General features: G+C 38.2%; 1 pseudogene; it reads left to right on the forward strand.

Moving 5' to 3' along the window:
• The first annotated feature begins 334 nt into the window (after window positions 1-334).
• Window positions 335-1450, forward strand: LOC119533835 (annotated as a pseudogene).
• The last annotated feature ends 17418 nt before the right edge of the window (window positions 1451-18868 follow it).

An 18868-nucleotide genomic window follows, 5' to 3' on the forward strand; every position in this document is an offset into this window, starting at 1 on the left:
CTAGCACGCACATTTTCTTTTCACCCCACCCTTGGACTCCAAAAGTCAAATTTCGCTCTTACCACTAACAGGACAGAAGGCAGTGTAATTCATTGATAATAGGGTGCTATGAAATGTTTCCTTCCCAGAAGCGATTTGCTGGAAAATGCTTAAAAACCAGCTCTTAAAAAACAATACATTTTTTGAGAACTTCCTGGGACCAGTATGAGTGGGCACTGGAGAAACTGCAACAAGCAGTGACATTCTCCATGCCAAGCCTGGGGAAACCATCAGGCAGCATGACGTCCATGATCTTGGGGTGCTCCAGCCCCCAGCTCACACGGCCATACTCTCCATGTGTGAAGAGAAGACTTCTGCACTCATGTGAGACAATGGCTCTGGCCAGTGCAAGGCCGGTTCCGCTGGAGATGACTTCCCCCTCTGTCTTCCCCTTCATCATGGGCCACCTTGGCCACCAGGATATAATGATGGGAATGGACCAGAAAGACAGCTACATAGGACATGAGGCTCAAAGCAAATGAGGGATCCTCACTTTCAAACACCCCATTGATCCCAACATCATACCAACTGGGATGACATGGAGAAGATCTGGCACCACTCCAGTACAGTGAGCTGCAGGCACCTGAGGAGCACCCCACCCTGCTCCACGAGGCCCCCCTAAATCCCAAGGCCCACAGGGATAAGATGACCCAGATCATATTTGAAACCTGCAATGTCCCTGCCATGTGTGTCGCCATTCAAGCTGTGCTCTCCCTCTTTGCCTCTGGCCACACCATGGGCATCATCCTGGATTCAGGGGATGGCACCACCCACAGTGTCTCCATCAGTGAGGGCTATGCACTATCCCAGGCCTTCACACACCTTGGCCTGGCTGGCCATGACCTCACAGGCCACCTCATGAAGATCTTCACAGAGAGAGCCTATTCCTCTGTGACCAGAGCCAAGAGAGAAATCATGGGAGACATCAAGGAGAACTTCTGAAAATGAGATGGCCACAGCGGCCTCACCCTCCTCCCTGGAGAAGAGCTAGTTGCTGCCAGATGGGCAGATCATCACCCCTGGCACTGAGCACCTCTGCTGCCCCAAGACTTCTTTCAGACTTCCTTCACTGGCATGAAGTCTGCCAGAATTCTTGAGACTTCCTACAATTCCATCACGAAGTGTGACATCAACATCCATAAGGACTTAGAAGCCAAGAATAAGGCATCTTGAGGACCCACATGCTCCTCTCCAGGTACACCACCAGGTACCCTGCTGCCAACAGGATGTGGAAGGAGGTCACAGCCCTGGCCCCCAGCACCATGAAGCCGAAGATCACTGCTCCCCATGAGAGGACGTACTCATTCCGGGGCCTCCATCCTGGCCTCTCTCTCCACTGTCCAGCAGACTTGGATCAGCAAGCCCAGGTGTGACAAGGCAGGGCCCCCCCGTCCACAGGAAGTGCTTCTAAAGTCAGAACAGATTCTCTGGGGGTCCCCTCGAGATGGCTCTGTTACCAATCATGAAACAGTAAAACCTACAAGCCTTAAAAAAAGAAAAAAAAAAAGACCATTTTTTAAAAGACCCTTTGGTAATGCTGATCCCCTAGCGTATAACCTGATTGGTCTCTGGAACAATGCATATTTCTGAGACACCTGAAACTCAGAGCTAGAGCTCGGCAGATATGAATGTCAGTATTAGTTCATGCAGCCACTGTCAAAAAAAAAAAAAAAAAAAAAGCTGAAAAAGAGCCCAAACTTCAATTAGTGATATGAATGAAGCAGGTCTGGTTAAGACCAGGGCAAGCCAGGCTAAAGGATAAAGGTTTGAAACTGATTGTGTTTTAAAACTTCAACTTTCGTATGAGACCAAGGGAATAGATATCTATTTGGTACAGGATCTAAATTTTCTAAACCGTACAACTCTACAGTCGATTTGTTCAGACACCACAATTGCATGGAACTTTGAATAGGAAGTGAGATACGGTAGGTTAGTATAGGCTGGAGTGAAATAGTGACACATCCTAGAGTAATTTGAGCAGACAATAAAAAATATATTTACAGCCTCCCCCTCCCCAGCCCCAAGGATCTGGGGGAAGGTGCGGATGTGTTGGACATCCTCACCTGGACTGGTGTTGATGTTGTCACAAACATTGGGACTGGCGGTTTGATGTGCTGAGCCCTCAAGCATGGGACTTGCCCTTATGAGGCTCATTACCACAAAGGAGAGTCTAAAGTTGTATGTAATGGTGCCTAAGAGTCTCCCCCTGAGTACCTCTTTGTTGCTCAGATGTGGCCCTCTCTCTCTCTAACTGAGCCATCTCGACAGGTGAACTCGCTGCCCTCCTCCCGATGTGGGACCCGACTCCCAGGGGTGTAAATCTCCCTGGCAACGCTGAGTATGACTCCCGGGGATGAATGTGGACCCGGCATCGTGGGACTGAGAGTATCTTCTTGACCAAAAAGGGGATGCAAAATGAGACGAAATAGTTTCAATGGCTGAGAGATTCCAAATGGAGTCGAGAGGTCACTCTGGTGGACATTCTTATGCACTATATAGATAACACCTCTTAGGCTTTAATGTATTGGAATAGCTAGAAGTAAATACCTGAAGCTACCAAACTCCAACCCGGCAGTCTGGACTCCTGAAGACAATTATATAATAATGTAGATTACAAGGGGTGACAGTGTGATTGTGAAGACCTTGTGGATCACACCCCCTTTAGCTAGTGTATGGATGAGTGGAGGAATGGGGATAAAAACTAAAGGACAAATGGTGTGGGATGGGGGGATGATTTGGGTGTTCTTTTTTCACTTTTATTTTTTATTCTTTTTCTGGTTCTTTCTGATGTAAGGAAAATGTTCAGAGATAGATTGTGGTGATGAACGCATAACTATGTGATCATACTGTGGACAGTGGATTGTATATCATGGATGATTGTATGGTGTGTGAATGTATTTCAATAAAACTGAATTTAATAAAAAAAAAAAAAAAAAAAAAAGACCCTTTGGTAGTGGTTGCTAATTGCTATGGTTTAAATACAGCCACATGGCCAATTCCAAGCCACCAACATGATGTCACTGCACACAGAGATGCAAGGAGATGCTCACCATCAGCTCCAGCAAGCAAGTGCCAGCTGTCTCCAGCACATGATTCCCAGCATTCGAGACCATCCCTGACTATGAAGACACAACTGCTGTGATCAAATCCTTTTGGGATTCAAATGAATTCCAGGTCTTTAAAAGAAAAGTGAAAACAGAAAAAAAAAAAAAAATCAATGAGTGGATACTACCCTATGGTCTCTGCTTAAGCTTGATGGCTGTTCATTAGGTACATGTGCTGACAGGTTAACAGAAGGGATTTTTTCTCTCCAGAAGACATCAAAGATGGGCAACCATTCTGTATCTAGAAAATGGCTTTCTCCCCACCTAGCAGGATAACACATTCACAGACCCACAAATCAACTGACTATAATATTAAAGATTTTTAAATGGGCATCCCATGGCTGTATACCTCTTCTCCATTATCCTGCTCAGAACAATTATTCATTAGATGTTCTACCATAAGAACGATTATTTATTGAAGAAAATCATCAGAGCAGAAGCAAAAGTGCTTTTCAGGACTCACAAGCAAAAACCAAGCCACTGTTTTGATGCATTCATTCTGTTTTTCTAAATACTATGTGGAAAAGTTTAATGAATGAGGCTCAGGTAAGCCTGAGGGGTTTTCTCTAAATCAGGGCATCAAAAGCTATGGCACATTCACATCAGTTTTAAGATAGGTTGTTGATAGGTGTGTTTCAAAGCAAACAACATCACTGCCCTGACAGACCAATTATATTACCTTACAATGCCTACAGGCACATAAATTATACACTAACATATTTTAGCCTACTCTTCAAGTAAGTCAAATGTTAAGCTATATGAAAAACCGTTCTCAGTTACGATAGCTTTGCCCTGCCCCCTAGTGAGCTTTGAAGGAAAAGACTTATTGCTGGGAACGGAAGAGACTGTCAGTAAAACTCGCCATCCGTCAAGGGGGAGGAGTAGATGTAGACCCAAAACAGATGAACTCAGACATAAGATGGAAAGTAGCACAAAATGAATGGGACAAACAACAAGCCTGTCTTAATCAGAATTAGACAGGAGACAGGAGTGGTTCAAAATGACAGGTATTTAAGATACCTTCAAGAAAACCAAAGCAGGATAAAGAGAAGATACAAGGAAACTGACAGTGATGCAGTTGCCAGAAGAAGGAAATGTATTACTCAGCAAGTGAAAGCTCCCCTGTTTGAACCAGGGAGTGTTTCCAAGTGATTCTGGGGCATTCAAATTGCGAGAGCTTAAGAAAAAGAAATTGAAACTAGAGAAGACATTCATCGAGCTACAAAACCAGATAAAAGGAAGTTTCAAGGACCTAGAAGACATTTTGTTTATTTATAGTATTTTTAAACTACTAGCAAAGAGGTTAGTCATTCCTCTTTCCTTGGGCTCTTTTCTCACCAACAGACAGCTTGTCTGGTATCCAAATGTCACACAATGTGGGGTGAGACCAGAAATACAATAAAATGCCTCAGGAAGAATCAGAAAACTGTGAGACTTCCAAACAATCAAATAATCAAAAAGGCTATTTTGCCCTCCTTGAGTTACTAAACATTGCAGCATTTGTTTAAACAAAATATGAAAGCCCTCATATTTTATATGTCCCTTCTCCATCTATTTCACCCCCTCCTGCAATTACATTCATTTCATTGATTGCTGAGACATTTAATAGAAAGTGTAGGTCCTTTATTTAGAGTACTATTTTAGGTGAATTATTTAACATCTTGTGAACTAGCCTCCCTTGAAAGCTAAGATTTCAGTAAAAATAAAGTCAAATAATAGTATAAGAAATCTCACAAAATTTTTCAACATTTGGAAAGATATCTAATCTCCCCATACAGATTGCAAATTTCCTTAATCATATTTTATGGCTTTGATGATCATAACTAATTTGTAGGAAGTACAAAAATCTCATTTTACAGATGCAGACAGTGAGACCCTGAGAATGACTTGCTTCTGTTAAATAACTTTTGTCTAATTTGGAGTGAAAAAAAATATATAATATGGTACTGTAGGCTGATAAATGCATTTTTAGAGAATGGTTGAAAATTAAAGAGTGTATAACAAGAAGCTATTACAAAGTGTGGCACATGAAAGAGTTTAGAAATACACTGGTTTTTAAAACATTATACAACAAATTTAGTTTAGATTGCAGTTGTGGAAAGGAAATTATTTAAATGAGTTACCAGCTTTTGTAGACAGAATAATGCCCCCTTCCCCACAGATGACCACATCCTAATCCAGGGATATATTACCTTATGTGGCAAAGGTTGTTAATCAACTGCCCTTAAAACAGAGAGATTATCCTGGATTATCTAGGTGGGCCCAATGTCATCACAGAGTCCTCAGAGTGAAAGAGAGATGCAGAGGAGAGTCAGGGGGATGTGACTGCAGAAGAAAAGCACAGAGAGATCCAGATGCAACGTTACTGGCTTTGAAGATGGAGGGAACCAAACGATGTGGGTAACCCTAGAAGCTGGAAAGGCAGAGAAACCGATCCTTCCCCAGAGCCACCAAAAACGAACACAGCCAGCCAAAACCCTGATTTTAGCCCACAGAGACCCACATTAGACTTCTAGCCCACAGACTGTAGGATAATAAATGTGAGCTGTTAGAGGCCTCTAAGTTTGTGGTAATTTGTTATAGCAACACTAGTCAATTAATACACCAGCATTAACTAAATTATAAATTTTCATGTCTGTCAGGTGTTCTTAAGCTACTGTTGAGATATGAAGATAGATACAAATCAATATATTAAAAATGTTAAAATACTGACTTTTTAACTAAAGGTGATAAATCTGGCTAAAGTTTGTTATTTTTGAATGCAATTTTATTGAGATATATTCACATACCAGATAATCATCCAAAGTGTACAATCAATGGTTCACAGTATCACCATATAGTTGTGCATTCATCACCATAATGAATTTTTGAACATTTTCATTACTCCAAAAATAAAAATAAAAATAAAAAAATAACACCCCAAACATCCCATACTCCCATTGTTCACTTTTTATCTTTGTTTTCTTACTTATGCATCCATACACTGGATAAGAGGAATGTCAGTTGCAAGGTTTTGCAATTACACAGTCACATCTTAAGAGCTATATAGTCATACACTCATTTTCAAGAATCAAGGCTACTGGAATACAATTCAACAATTTCAGGTATTTCCTTCTAGTTATTCCAATACTTTAAAAACTACAAAGGGATAACTATATAATGCACATAAGAATGAAGTTTGTTCTTAAATGAGAAATTGCAAACATTTTGTTTTGCCAGCACCTGAATGGCAATGTGAAGATCCACAGGGGTAGAATTTCAGGAGGTCCAACTTGAAATTTTCACAAGATTTAGCATTACCTGGCTCTCCTCCAAGAAAGCTAAGCTGGTAAAACATTAAAAGCTATATATGGGATATTATATGATGTTATTAAAGGAGTAAAAAAAGAAGGAAGAAGAAAATAATAAAGAAGGAAAGCTGGAGGCAAAAATATATAAAGGAAATGGGAGAATAGCAATACTTAAAAAAAAAAAAAATAGGAGAGTATTCAACACCAGAAATAAAAGGGAAAAAGAAAAGAGAATATAGCAATACAAGAAGAAGACTATGACTTAGAGGGCAAATGAAAACGTGGGCAAATGAAAGGAGATTTATTATTCTTAACCAAATAATAGCCTGCTCTTAAAACAGGAGTTGAGCTCAGTCATAGAAAAGGACAGGACACATTGAGAAAAGGGGAACACAGACACGGACAAAGTGGGGAGGAGAAGGTGGAGCAGGGATGATACAGTCAGCATGTCCCCCAAGGCCTCTAACACCTTAATGCTGGACATGCTTCAGAGCTGTACTCTGTTTCTTTAAAAAGAACTTGAGAATAAAGTGTAATTCTGATTTTTCCCCTTGTGCTATAAAGGCCATATTTTTTAATCCAATCTTGTGGGCGTATATCCATCGTGGGTGGGACATTTGATTAGATTATTTCCATAGAGGTGTGACCCCGCCCATTCAAATTTACTGGTGTCATCTATGAGAGAATAAAAGTCAGAGACATTTAAAGAGTACAGAGAGACAGTTAGAAAGAAAATGCCCAGAGACATTTTGGAGAAAGCTGTTGAAACCAGAACCAGGAGAGAAGCTAAGAGATGAAAACCAGAGTTTGCCCTGGAGAAGCTAAAAGAGGACCTCCAGATGCTTAGAGAGAAACTCCCTGGGAGAAACAAGAGAGGATGCACAGGAGCCGAGAGAGAGAAGCCAAGACAGAGCCCAGGGACATTTTGGAGAAAGCAACGGAAACCAGGAGTTAACCCTGGGAGAGGCTCAGCAGACGCCAGCCATGTGACTTCCAGTGCGACAGAGGGACCCCAGGCACCATCAGCCTTTCTTCAGAGAAGATATCGTCCTGTTGCTACCTTAATTGGGACATTTTCATGGCCTCAGAGCTGCAAATTTGTGAACAAATAAACCCCCATTGTAAAAGCCAATCCATTTCTGGTATTTTGCATTCCAGCAGCTTTAGCAACCAAAACACCCCTTTTTCACTAGGGGGTCTTAGAATATGGATTGAAGACAAAATTTTTTTCTATACCTAATATGTGTGTGTGTACTCACAAAACAAAGCAATTTTTTCTTTTCCTAAATAAACAGAAAGAAAACAAATGATTAAAACTGTTGTGTCTTCTATGGGTACTTTTGACTGACTTTGAACTATACTTTATCTAGGCAGAAATTGAATGCCAGAAAGACTGCTGAGAAAATCTAAGGTTCTTTTCTTTCTCAATTGTTCTCTGGTTTACAAGATAATACAAATTACTCACTGGCTGAGTAAGACCATTTATCCCTTTACCTCTGCCATTCTTAATCAGAAATACAAATGTTTAGAAATACCATTTTAAATTCACTGAATCAGTACACATTTTGCTAGTATAAATACATAATTTGCTAGTATAAATATATTATATTAGTTGTGTATATAAACCATGATATATATGAAAATTGTTCAACATCTCAACCCATTTTTGCAAGTAATAACTCTAGTCCCTTTATTCATTTTCCAATCAGCATAAATGGATGTGTTCTGAAATTAGTAGGTTTTGGTGACTGGAAACCTATGATTCAGTGGTTCATTGCTAAAGTCACCAACTTTGTAACATTTTCTAAAGTGGATCTGTAAGTTCAATAGCCTATATGTCCAATGAAGAAACTATGAAATTTCTGAATATGTGTGTGTGTGTGTGTGTGTGTGTAGACTATGGATACAGATAGGTTAGGACTCTCAATTACATTATAATCTAGTAAGTAAATAAGTTAGTAAGCATTTATTTATCTTCCTTATTGAGTTTTTAAAGCTCTTTGAAGAAAGAATCATTGTTATCTTCACCTCTGCATGCTACGTTGTACACTATCTTTATTCTTTTTTTTTTTTCAGTTGTGTAGCATCTGAGTCCCCTTCTAAATCTGGAAAATTCCCTACCTTATGTGTGAAAACTTGAAACCACTTCTTCACGCTCCCTTGCAGCCAGGGTTGGACTAGTAACCAGTGTTCTAATAAACAGTTACACTCATTGTGATTTTACTTCAGGAGCTAATGAATTTTTTAAATGGCAACAGTCAAAGATTTTTTCCCCAAATCAGTTTTGTAGTCTTTTTTAGGATGTGATTAAGTAAGACTGGTGCTCAATCTCTTCTGAAGTCTCTGCCAGCTTTGAATATCCTTTTATGCAACCCCTTCTCTGTTTGACTCAGCATATATAGTTTTTTGAGCTTGCAACTATGAAACCTGAGTGATACATCCAAGTAGATAGTAAACAATAATTATAGAATTAATACCTGGTAAAGTCCTAGATTCTATTCTTATCTTTTATTAAAAGCTGCACCATACACCAGCCCCTTGAAGATGTTTATTATTTTTCAACGGACAGCTCTTACAATCTAGTGAAGACTCCATTAAATTAAAAAAACAGAGATCAACTCAAATAGTACAGATGTTCTCAGGAAACAGTAGTTGGTGTTTCTTGCTTGTGGATCTTTGGGTAGAAAAGGCATTGAGATCCATATTTCTTTGATGGAACTGTGTACAACATCAAGTTACACATTCTCCTTCTACATGTAATATCCTTCATTAAGTTTTTTTCCAATTTCTATTAAGACCATGAGTCAAACTGAATACTAAATTAATTGAAGAGTTCAGAAGAAAACTCTTTTTTCACTGAGTCAGTTCAATATGTGATTCAGAAAATCTCCCACTGAACAAGTTCAAACTTGACCCATCTGTTATTTTTTCCTAAAACTGCAGAGCAAAAACATAAGAAATATTTTATGAGCTGAAATACAGTTAATCCTTTCAAACTTCTGATTCAAAGGACACGCAGTGTTATTTGCAAACAGCTCAAATTGCTATATTCCCTGGAACACTGATGAATTGTTCTACATGTTACAAAGGTAGAAATGGCTTTAAAAGTAATATTAATTCTTCTCTTTCTCTCAGCTCACTTTGCTTTTGAGTTCTTGACCACCTTCTGGAAATAGTGGCCCCTCAAATGAATGTCATTAGCCTGTGAATTATTATTCCATCCCAGCAGTCCTTACCAAACCTGCTTCACTCAGGGACTTTCCATTTATCAAGATGAAATCAGGAATTAGTAAGAAGTTCCATAGACTCTGTCTCTCTGTGCCTTGGCCTTTCTGAAGATTTAAGAAATTTTATGGTGTTCTCCTGCCATACACATATTGCTCTACTGATGCTTTACAAAGAGGACTTGTTCTGAAATCATAAATTGATTCAGCACTCTTTACCCCCAGCCTTCATCAGCTGTGCTCTCCAATCTCATTTTCCCATCTTCTGCACCTTCCCCCCTTTTCACACTATTCTATTCCACTTCCCTATAACCATCCATCTTCAAACCTCCTCCTAGGACACCCTGGGTGCTTTAAGTGCCCTCCATCCCACAATTTCTCCCTCCTATCATTCACAAAGACCTTTCAAAATTTAAACATGAAGCACCCTGTGCCCATCTTAGTTCACCATTCTATCCAAATGTTCATCAGTTTACCCTTTATACCTGGTACCTCATTCATTCATTTATGCAACATACTTACTTGCTTCCGGTGAATTTGTTCTTTGTACAATCTCTTACCCAGGGTTAAAGTTCTAGAAGGCAGATATTGGACTTGACTATTTAAATATGCCAGAATGTATATGTGATGGCTTTCCAAAAAATGTTAAAAGACCATAATCACTACTGTTCTAAATTATTGCACAAAAGCTTTGAAAGTTTTACAAATGAGCAACTTCCAACATGGTGCAATGTGAAATACCTTAAGAAACTTCCAAGAAGTTTATTTATACTGCATCTCAGCCCTTGCAGTAAACTTTCCCTTTTTAAAAAGAAAATGCACCTAAAAAGAGCAGTTTAATTGAATTCAGGTACCACGATTATAGCTATTAAAATTTAGAAAAAGTAAACTTACTAGTGCATCTTTAAAATAACATCATTTAGAACAGCTCTGCCAGAGACGACTCACCAGAAGTATACTGTAAAAGGGATTCAGAGGCATTTGCAGCCAAAACAAAGACAGTGAGGAAAAAGTGCCTCTGCTGTGTGTGTGTGTGTGTGTGTGTGTGTGTGTGTATGTGTGTGTGTGTGTGTGTGTGTGTGATGGAGAAGGAAACCAGGAGGGTACCAGGCAGGAACTTGAGGGTAGAAAAGGAATCTGAAAACAAGGAAGATAAATGATTTAGTTACGCCTTGAGTGTCCCCTGCTGGCATTACCCACTAGCTTTAAACGCAATCTTTCTACCCTCCAGGGATTCCTGAGACCAGTTTAAATGTCCCTACCATCAGTTGTGATCAATGGTTTTAAAATGGCAGGGATTATGGGAGATATTTCCTCTTTCCTTATCTTTCGTTCTTCCACAAAGAGAGACTGCCAGAGCCATTCAATTTAACAATAAATCAGTTTTTCCTACCAGGCACTGATTTGCAGAAGGGGCTAATGTGCAGATTAAAAATGGACACTGCTGAGTGAAGCAATTTCCACCCTATGATATTTGAAAACACTGATAACTGCCATAGTAACCCACTCACTGCATTTTGGCTTCTTTCAGCTCTGGTCTTTAGAGCTGTTTATGGTGGCCAAGAGGTTACACTCATACTTAAAATGCTAAGACAGTGTTAGCTTTCTGAAGGTCAGCTTTCTGTCCAGATGGAAATATGCCTGGACATTTAATGGGAATTCAATGCTTCCAAATTTAAAATGATATGGATTTAAGAGATGTTATTAGGAATTTGGAAGCTGAAAATTGTTGCTGTTTCTGTGTGTTTTTAATTTCAATATTTAGAGAAATTCACAGAGGAAAGCAAATAGCCTTAACATAATAGGCAGAAAACATGAACTGAGTCAAAGTATATTGCCCATTTTTCAGCCCAAAGTTACTCCATTAACTCTTCAGTATCAAGAGGAAAGAAGAACCTTAGTGTGAAATTGCAAGGCTGTGGGCAGTTGTAAGATGGATAAAGAGTTTGGATCCCCTTGGATGGTGAGTTGGGGTAAGAGGAGAGAAAGAGGAGATAGTGCATGGAATCTTTTAAATGATCATAATAAATGCATAAAGCTAAGAAACATTACAGCTATAGAACACTTTATTAAATAAAATTTAATTTCTCAATAATTCTTTATATATTCATCTAATATGCATTTTAACTGATACCCTGCATTAGACATAATGCTAGAAAAGAACATAATTCCTGATCTCAAGGATCTTGTAGTCTATATGACAGTTACAAATATAGTAAATAATTACAATAAAATGTTACAGATATTATGACTGAAATTTAATGAGGGTGTCAGCATTATGGAGGGATTAGGGGAAGGGTTCAAGAAGGCTTAATAGATGACGTGAGCGTTGGGCTGAATCTTGAAGTATGTCATACTTTTTTCTGCAAGGAAAGCTTGGGAAAAGGGGAAAAAAGTGTTCTTAGCCCATGGAGGAGCATGGGCAAAGGGACAAAGGTGCAGCACCACATGATGCAACAAAGGATCTCTAAGCAAGTAGTCCAGTCAGGCAGAGCTGTAGAAATTGGAGAGGTCCGATTATGGAGGATATCGAATGTGATGTTCAACTTTAATCTATAGACCAGAGGCCAGAAAACTATTGACTATGGGCCAAGTACACCCCACCACTTGTTTTTATAAATAAAGTTTTATTGACTATAGCCCTGCTTTCATGCTACAATGGCAGAAATGAGTGGTTGCAACAGAGACTGTATGACCAAAAATGCTTACAATATTTATTCTCTGGCCTTTCAAGAAAAAATTTGCCAACCCCTGCATAGACAAAGGGGAGCCATTGAAGGGTTTTAAGGAAACAATAACATGATCTTAACTGCATTTTAGAAAACTACTCTGAGAGTCATATGAGGGCTATGGAAGGAGACACTACTTTTAGGCATGTTAGCAGTCCAGGAAGGACATGTCAGAGTTAGGGATGAATCTAGACTTGTAGAATTGAAAGGAGATCAACACTGGAATGTTAGAGATAGAATCAACTTGGCAAGGTAACTAACTGAATCTCAGGAAGATCTGACTTACTGAAAAGTAGAGTAGGTTTAATTTTGCCATGATTAGGCTTCAATTTTGGCATAGCTGATTAAGCTCTGATTGAACTGACTTTCTTTCACATAACAAAAATAAATTCTAGATAAAATAATAATTTTTAAAAACAGATCCTAAGGGCACTGGATAGAAATCAAAAGTAAGCAAATTGGAGAGGAGTCAACTCTTGTGGGAAAAAAATGAAGTGGGTGAGTTTCCTTTTTTTGTGGCTTCCAGGCTGAGGACGGGCCTCAAAATGAAGATTCTAGTCTTTCTATCATGAAGTACCAGAAGAAAAAGTTCAGGGCAGCCATTGGTACTAGAAAGTGAGGGAGAAATCCTAAAACAGAGAACCAGAGAAAGGGAGCCTCAAATTTTGTTTACAAGTAACCAAATCTCTGGCTGCCTGCTGCTTGGGATAGACTCCAAGCAGCCTAGTTAAGGATAAACAAACAAACAAACAAACTGGGGTTTGAGCTGCTGCCAAAGTAATAGAATTTGCTATTTGAGTTACAAGAAAGTAAATTGTTTGCTAAAAGAAAAATAAGAAAACAGAATTCTTCAGAGAATATAACAGAACCCAGGTCCTCCAAAATATAACATTGAAAGTATCAAATGATATGACCCAACATAAGCAGAAGCAGGAAAATGTGACCCTTTCTCAAAATAAAACACAATCATTAGAGAACAAACATGAGATAATCCCAATGTTGGTATGCTCACTGAAGTAAGGAAAATGTGCACTTAATGAAAAAAAGGATAGGAAATCTCAGGAAAGAATTAGAATACATAAAAAAAAACTGAATGGAAGTTCCAGAATTAAAATATATGGCTTCTGAAATTTTTAAAATAAATTCCTTGGGAGGACCTAATGTCAAAATAGAGGTGGCAGAGAAAAATGACAGAGAAAACCTTGAAGATAGATCAATAAAAATTAACTAATATGAAGAAGGGGGAGGAAAAAATATTTAAAACAGTTAGCAAAGCCTAGGGATCTGTGGAAAAATACCAAAAGTTTTAATGTATGTGTAATTGGAGTTCCAGGAGAGGAAATCACAGGGCAGAAAAAATATTTGTAGAGACAATAGCTGAAAATTGCCAGTTTTGGTGAAACACATAATTTTATTAAGAAATTTAGTGAAACCCAGGTAGCATAAACATAAAGTTATCCACAACCAGCCCTATCACCTTCAAACTGCTGACCACAAAAGAAAAAGAGACAACCTAAAAATCAGTCAGTGAAATATAACATTTTACACACAGGAAAGCAATGACTCAAATGACTGCTGACTTGCGATCAGGAACAATGATTGCTACAAGTAAATCAAAATGAAATTCTAACAAAATATTCAACCAACACACAGAAAAGCTGAAAGGGAGAAAACTAACAGAAAATATGCAGTCTTAAGTCCCGACATATAAATAATTACTTTAAATGTAAATAATTTTAATACATGAATTAAAAGTCAGCAATTGGCTGAATGGATTAAAAAACATAACCCAACTATATACGATCCAAAATTAAAAAAAAAAAAGAAAAAACAACACACTTCAAATATAACAACATAGTAAATTAGAAGTAAAAGAATGGAAAAAGATATACCATGAAAACATAAATCTAAAAAAAGCAAAGTGGCTGTATTAATATCAAATAAAGTGGACTTCAGAATAAAGAAAATTACTAGGCACAAAGAAGGACCTTGCATGATGATAACAGCATCAATCAAACAATAAGACATAGCAATCCTAAATTTTCATGCTGTAAACAACAGAACTTCAAAATACATGAAGCAGAACTGATAAAACTGAAGGAGAAATAGAATATTACATAATTATAGTTGATTTCAACACTGCACTCTCAGCAATTTATAGAACTACTAAAAAGAAAACCAGTAAGGATATAGAAGAACTGAACCACACCAACAAAATCTATTTTTTTTTTCACAGAACATTCCACCCAGCAATAGCAGGACACATATTCTTTTCAAGCACTCATAGAACATTCACCAAGATAGACCATATCCTGGGTCATAAAAAAATCTTCGATAAATTTTAAATAATTGCAATTATACAGAGTATGTTGTCTGAAACTAATGGAATCAAACTGGAAATCAATGATAGAAACACGAAAAGGAAATATCCAAATATTTGGAAAGTAAATAACACACTTTTAGAGAATCCATAGGTCAAGAGGAAGTCTCAAAAAAAAGTTACATACAACTGGACAAAAATTTGGGGGATAGATAACATGAATATTACTATGACCATTAAAGAAATTAAATGTATAATTTAAACTCTCCCAAGAAAGAAATTTCAGGCCCAGATGGTTTCACTGGAAAATTCTGCTAAACATTTAGAGGAATCAGCACCCACTTTTGCACAATCTCTTCCATGACCAAGTGGGATTTATTCCAGGTGTGCAAGGCTGATTCAATATTTGAAAATTAATCAGTCAATTTAATCCACTATATTAACAGACTAAAGAAGGAAAATCATATGACACTCAAAATGAAAAGGCAAGTCACAATCCACTTGGCACTGCGCCACCCGGGTCCTAGTCCCTTCCCTTCCACCGCCGGTGCTGTGTCTCTCCCGCCAATTCCTGCCGTTGGGAGGGCTCACCCAGCCCTCCTGGGCCTGAGGGATCCCTACCGGCCTCCGAGGAGGCGCTGAGTGCCGTGTTGGCGCATCAGGAGGCCGGTTCAGGACGCGCGGGCACACCACAGCACCGCGGCATGGGGCTGCTCACGCTGAATGAGGCCTCCCTCCCAGGGCCGCGCCGCCGGCACAGCCCGCTGCAGATCTTCCTGAGGAGGCAGCCGAGCGCAAGGAATGCTGCATGGCCATTCCTCTTTCCCAAATCGTGTTCATTGAAGAACAGGTGGCTGGCTTTGGGAAAAGTGCCTAAATAGTGGTTCATCTTCACCCAGCACCTAACAAAGAAACTGGTCCATTCCAAAGTAGCAAGAATTCCTATATCAAATTTTCCTTCAAAGAACATGGTGAGAATGAACTTCTTTAGCAGTTGCTGTATGGACTACTGCTGACTCTCAGAGCTGCAGAATTTCAATTCTGAGTCTCAGGTGTCACCCAGATATCCAGAGTACCAGGGAACTACCAGGCTATACACAAAGAGCAGAGCATCTCAGAATTTAGAAATAACAGCTTAAACTGAGGAATAGATGTGGCTGCTGTAAGAGTTGTTTTGTACTCCTTAATCATCAATTGCCCAATCTCTGCCCACTGTATCTTCTGAAAACCTATGCTTTCAGATGCAATTCTCAGTGTTTGTTCATTACAGTTATATTAGTGAGACCATACAATATTTGTCCTTTTGTTTCTGGCTTATTTCATTCAACATAATGTCCTCAAGTTTCCTTCACACAGTTGTATGCCTCACAACTAGATTCTTTCCTGCATCCACTCAATATTCCATCATATGTACACACCACTGTATGATAAACAGAAGTTCGCCCTTCTGTTTATCAGTTGATGCACCCTTAGGCCAGCTCCATCCATTGCAAATCGTGAATAATCTGCCATAAACACCAATGTGAAAATGTCTGTGCATGTCCCTGCTTTGAGTTCTTCCAAGTATATACCTAGTAACAAGATTGCAGGATCATATGGCAAACGTATACTTAGCCTTTTGTGGAACCACCTCACTGCCCTATAGAGGGGCTGCATCATGCTACTTGCCTACAACAGTGAATAGGTATATCTCTCCCTCCACATCTTCTCTGGCACTTGTATTTTTCTGTTTATTTTTTTAACATTTTTACTCACACACCTAAAATCCACCCTAAATGTATGATCAATGGCTCCCAGCATAATCACATAGTTATGCATTTACCACCACAATCTATATGAGAACATTTCCATTTCTTTCACAAAGAAAGAAGAGGAAAAAAAAGGAGAAACAACAACAACAAGAATCCCGTACCCCTCCATTATTGACATTTGACTTTGGTGTATTGCCTTTGTTACAATTAATGAAGGAATGTTACAATGTCACTGTTAAATATAGACCTTAGTTTGCATTAATCGTATTTTTTCCAAATGCAATCCTATTTTCAACACCTTGCAATGTTAACATTCATTTGTTCTCCTCCATGTAATAACTGTCTTGTATTTGTACATTTAATCACCATCATTGTCCACTCTGAGTTTCGCTAAGTTATACAGTCCCAGTTTTTATCCTCTCTTTCCTTCTGGTGTCCTACGTGCCCCTAACCTTCCTCTTTCAACCACATTCACACTCAGCTTTGTTCATTATACTTACAGTATTGTCCTACCACCAGATAATATTGTGCTGTCCATTTCTGGATCTTTACAATCAATCCTATTTAGTATTCTATACTCCTTCAGCATCAAATTCCCAATCTCTACCCACTTTCTATCTCCTGATAACCTGTGTTCTTAACTTCAACTCTCTGAGTTTGCTCATTATAGTTAGTTTATATTGGTGAGCCCATATAGTATTTGTCCTTTTGTTTCTGGATAATTTTGCTCAACATAAGGTCTTCAATGTTCATCAACATTATTGCTGGCATTATGACTTCATTCTTTCTTACAGCTGTGTAATATACTATTGTATAAATATACTGGTTTATTTATACACTTGTTTTCACCAAGAAAGGATGCTGGGTTTTGTCAAATGCATTTTCTGCATCAATTGAAAGGATCACGTGGTTTTTCCCCTTTGATTTATTGCTGTGGTTTATTACATTAACTGCATTTCTTGTGTTGAATGACCCTTGCATACCTGCAATAAAACCCACTTGGTCATGGTGTTTAATTATTTTAATGTGCCGTTGGGTTTGATTTGCAAGTATTTTCTTGAGGAGTTTTGCAGCTATTGTCACCAGAGTGATTGGTCTGTAATTTTCTTTTCTTGTAGTATTTTTATCTGGCTTTGGTATTAGGGTGATGTTAGCCTCATAGAAAGAGTTAGGTAGTTTTCCATCCGCTTCAATTTTTATGAAGAGTTTTAGAAGGATTATTACTAATTCTATCTTAAATATTTGGTAGAATTCACATATGAAGCCATCTTGTACTGGGCTTCTTTTTTGGAGTTTTTCTTTTTTGATGCAATTTTATTGAGATATATTCATACACTGCACAATCAAACCCAAGTATATAATTAGTTGCTCATAGTATCATCATATAGTTGTGCATTCACCATAATTAATTTTAGAACATTTTCATTACTCCAGAAAAATAAATAAAAATAAAAAAGAGAACTCAAAAAAAAAAGAAAAAAAGGCAAGCCACAGACATAGAGAAAAATATATAAATTAATTTATGTATAAATGTATATAAGGAGAAAATAAATCAAACATATACGTTATAGGAGCCTTGTATCAGAATATACAAAAACACTTACAACTCTGTGATAAATGGAAAACAACTCAATTTTTTAAAATGGGCAGAAGATTGGAACACTTTACCAAAAAGGTTACATAATGGCAAATAAGCAAATGTAATGTTAAACTTAATATTCTTTATGGAAATGCAAACTAAAACCATAATGAGATACTGCTACACTACCACTAGAATAGTTCAAATTATAAACTGACATTACCAAGGTTGGAGAATATGTGGAAAAACTGGAACTTACATACATCACCAGTGGGAATGAAAAGATGGTGCAGCTCCTTTGGAAAACAGTTTAGCAATTTCTTGTAAAGTGAAATATACACTTATGATACGATCCAGCTATTCTACTCCCAGGTATTCACCCAAGAAAAGTGAGAAAATATATCCACATAACAGTCTGTATGTAATTGCTCACAGCAGTTTATTCCTAATAGCCCCAAACAGGAAACAATGCAAATGTCCATCAACAGGAAAATGGATAAACAATTTGTGGCATATAAACAAATTTTAGCATAGTCACACAATGTAATACTACTCAGAGATAAACAAAACAAACTGCTGAGACATTCAAGAAGACAGTTTAATCTCAAAAATAGACTGAGTGAAAGAATGCTTACATGAAAGATTACAGACTGCAATTTGACTTTTATGAAGATGAAGCTATCTATGTTGGAAAAAATATCAAAAAATTGGCACCTAGGGGAGACGTGATGGAAGTGGGAATTGACTGAGAAAGATTATGAAGAAAATTTCTGAGGTAGTGATAGTGCTCTCTATCTTGATAAGGATTTGGTTACACAGAGGATGCATTTGT

Source organism: Choloepus didactylus, chromosome 5, assembly GCF_015220235.1.
Source record: "Choloepus didactylus isolate mChoDid1 chromosome 5, mChoDid1.pri, whole genome shotgun sequence".
NCBI lineage: Eukaryota > Metazoa > Chordata > Mammalia > Pilosa > Megalonychidae > Choloepus > Choloepus didactylus.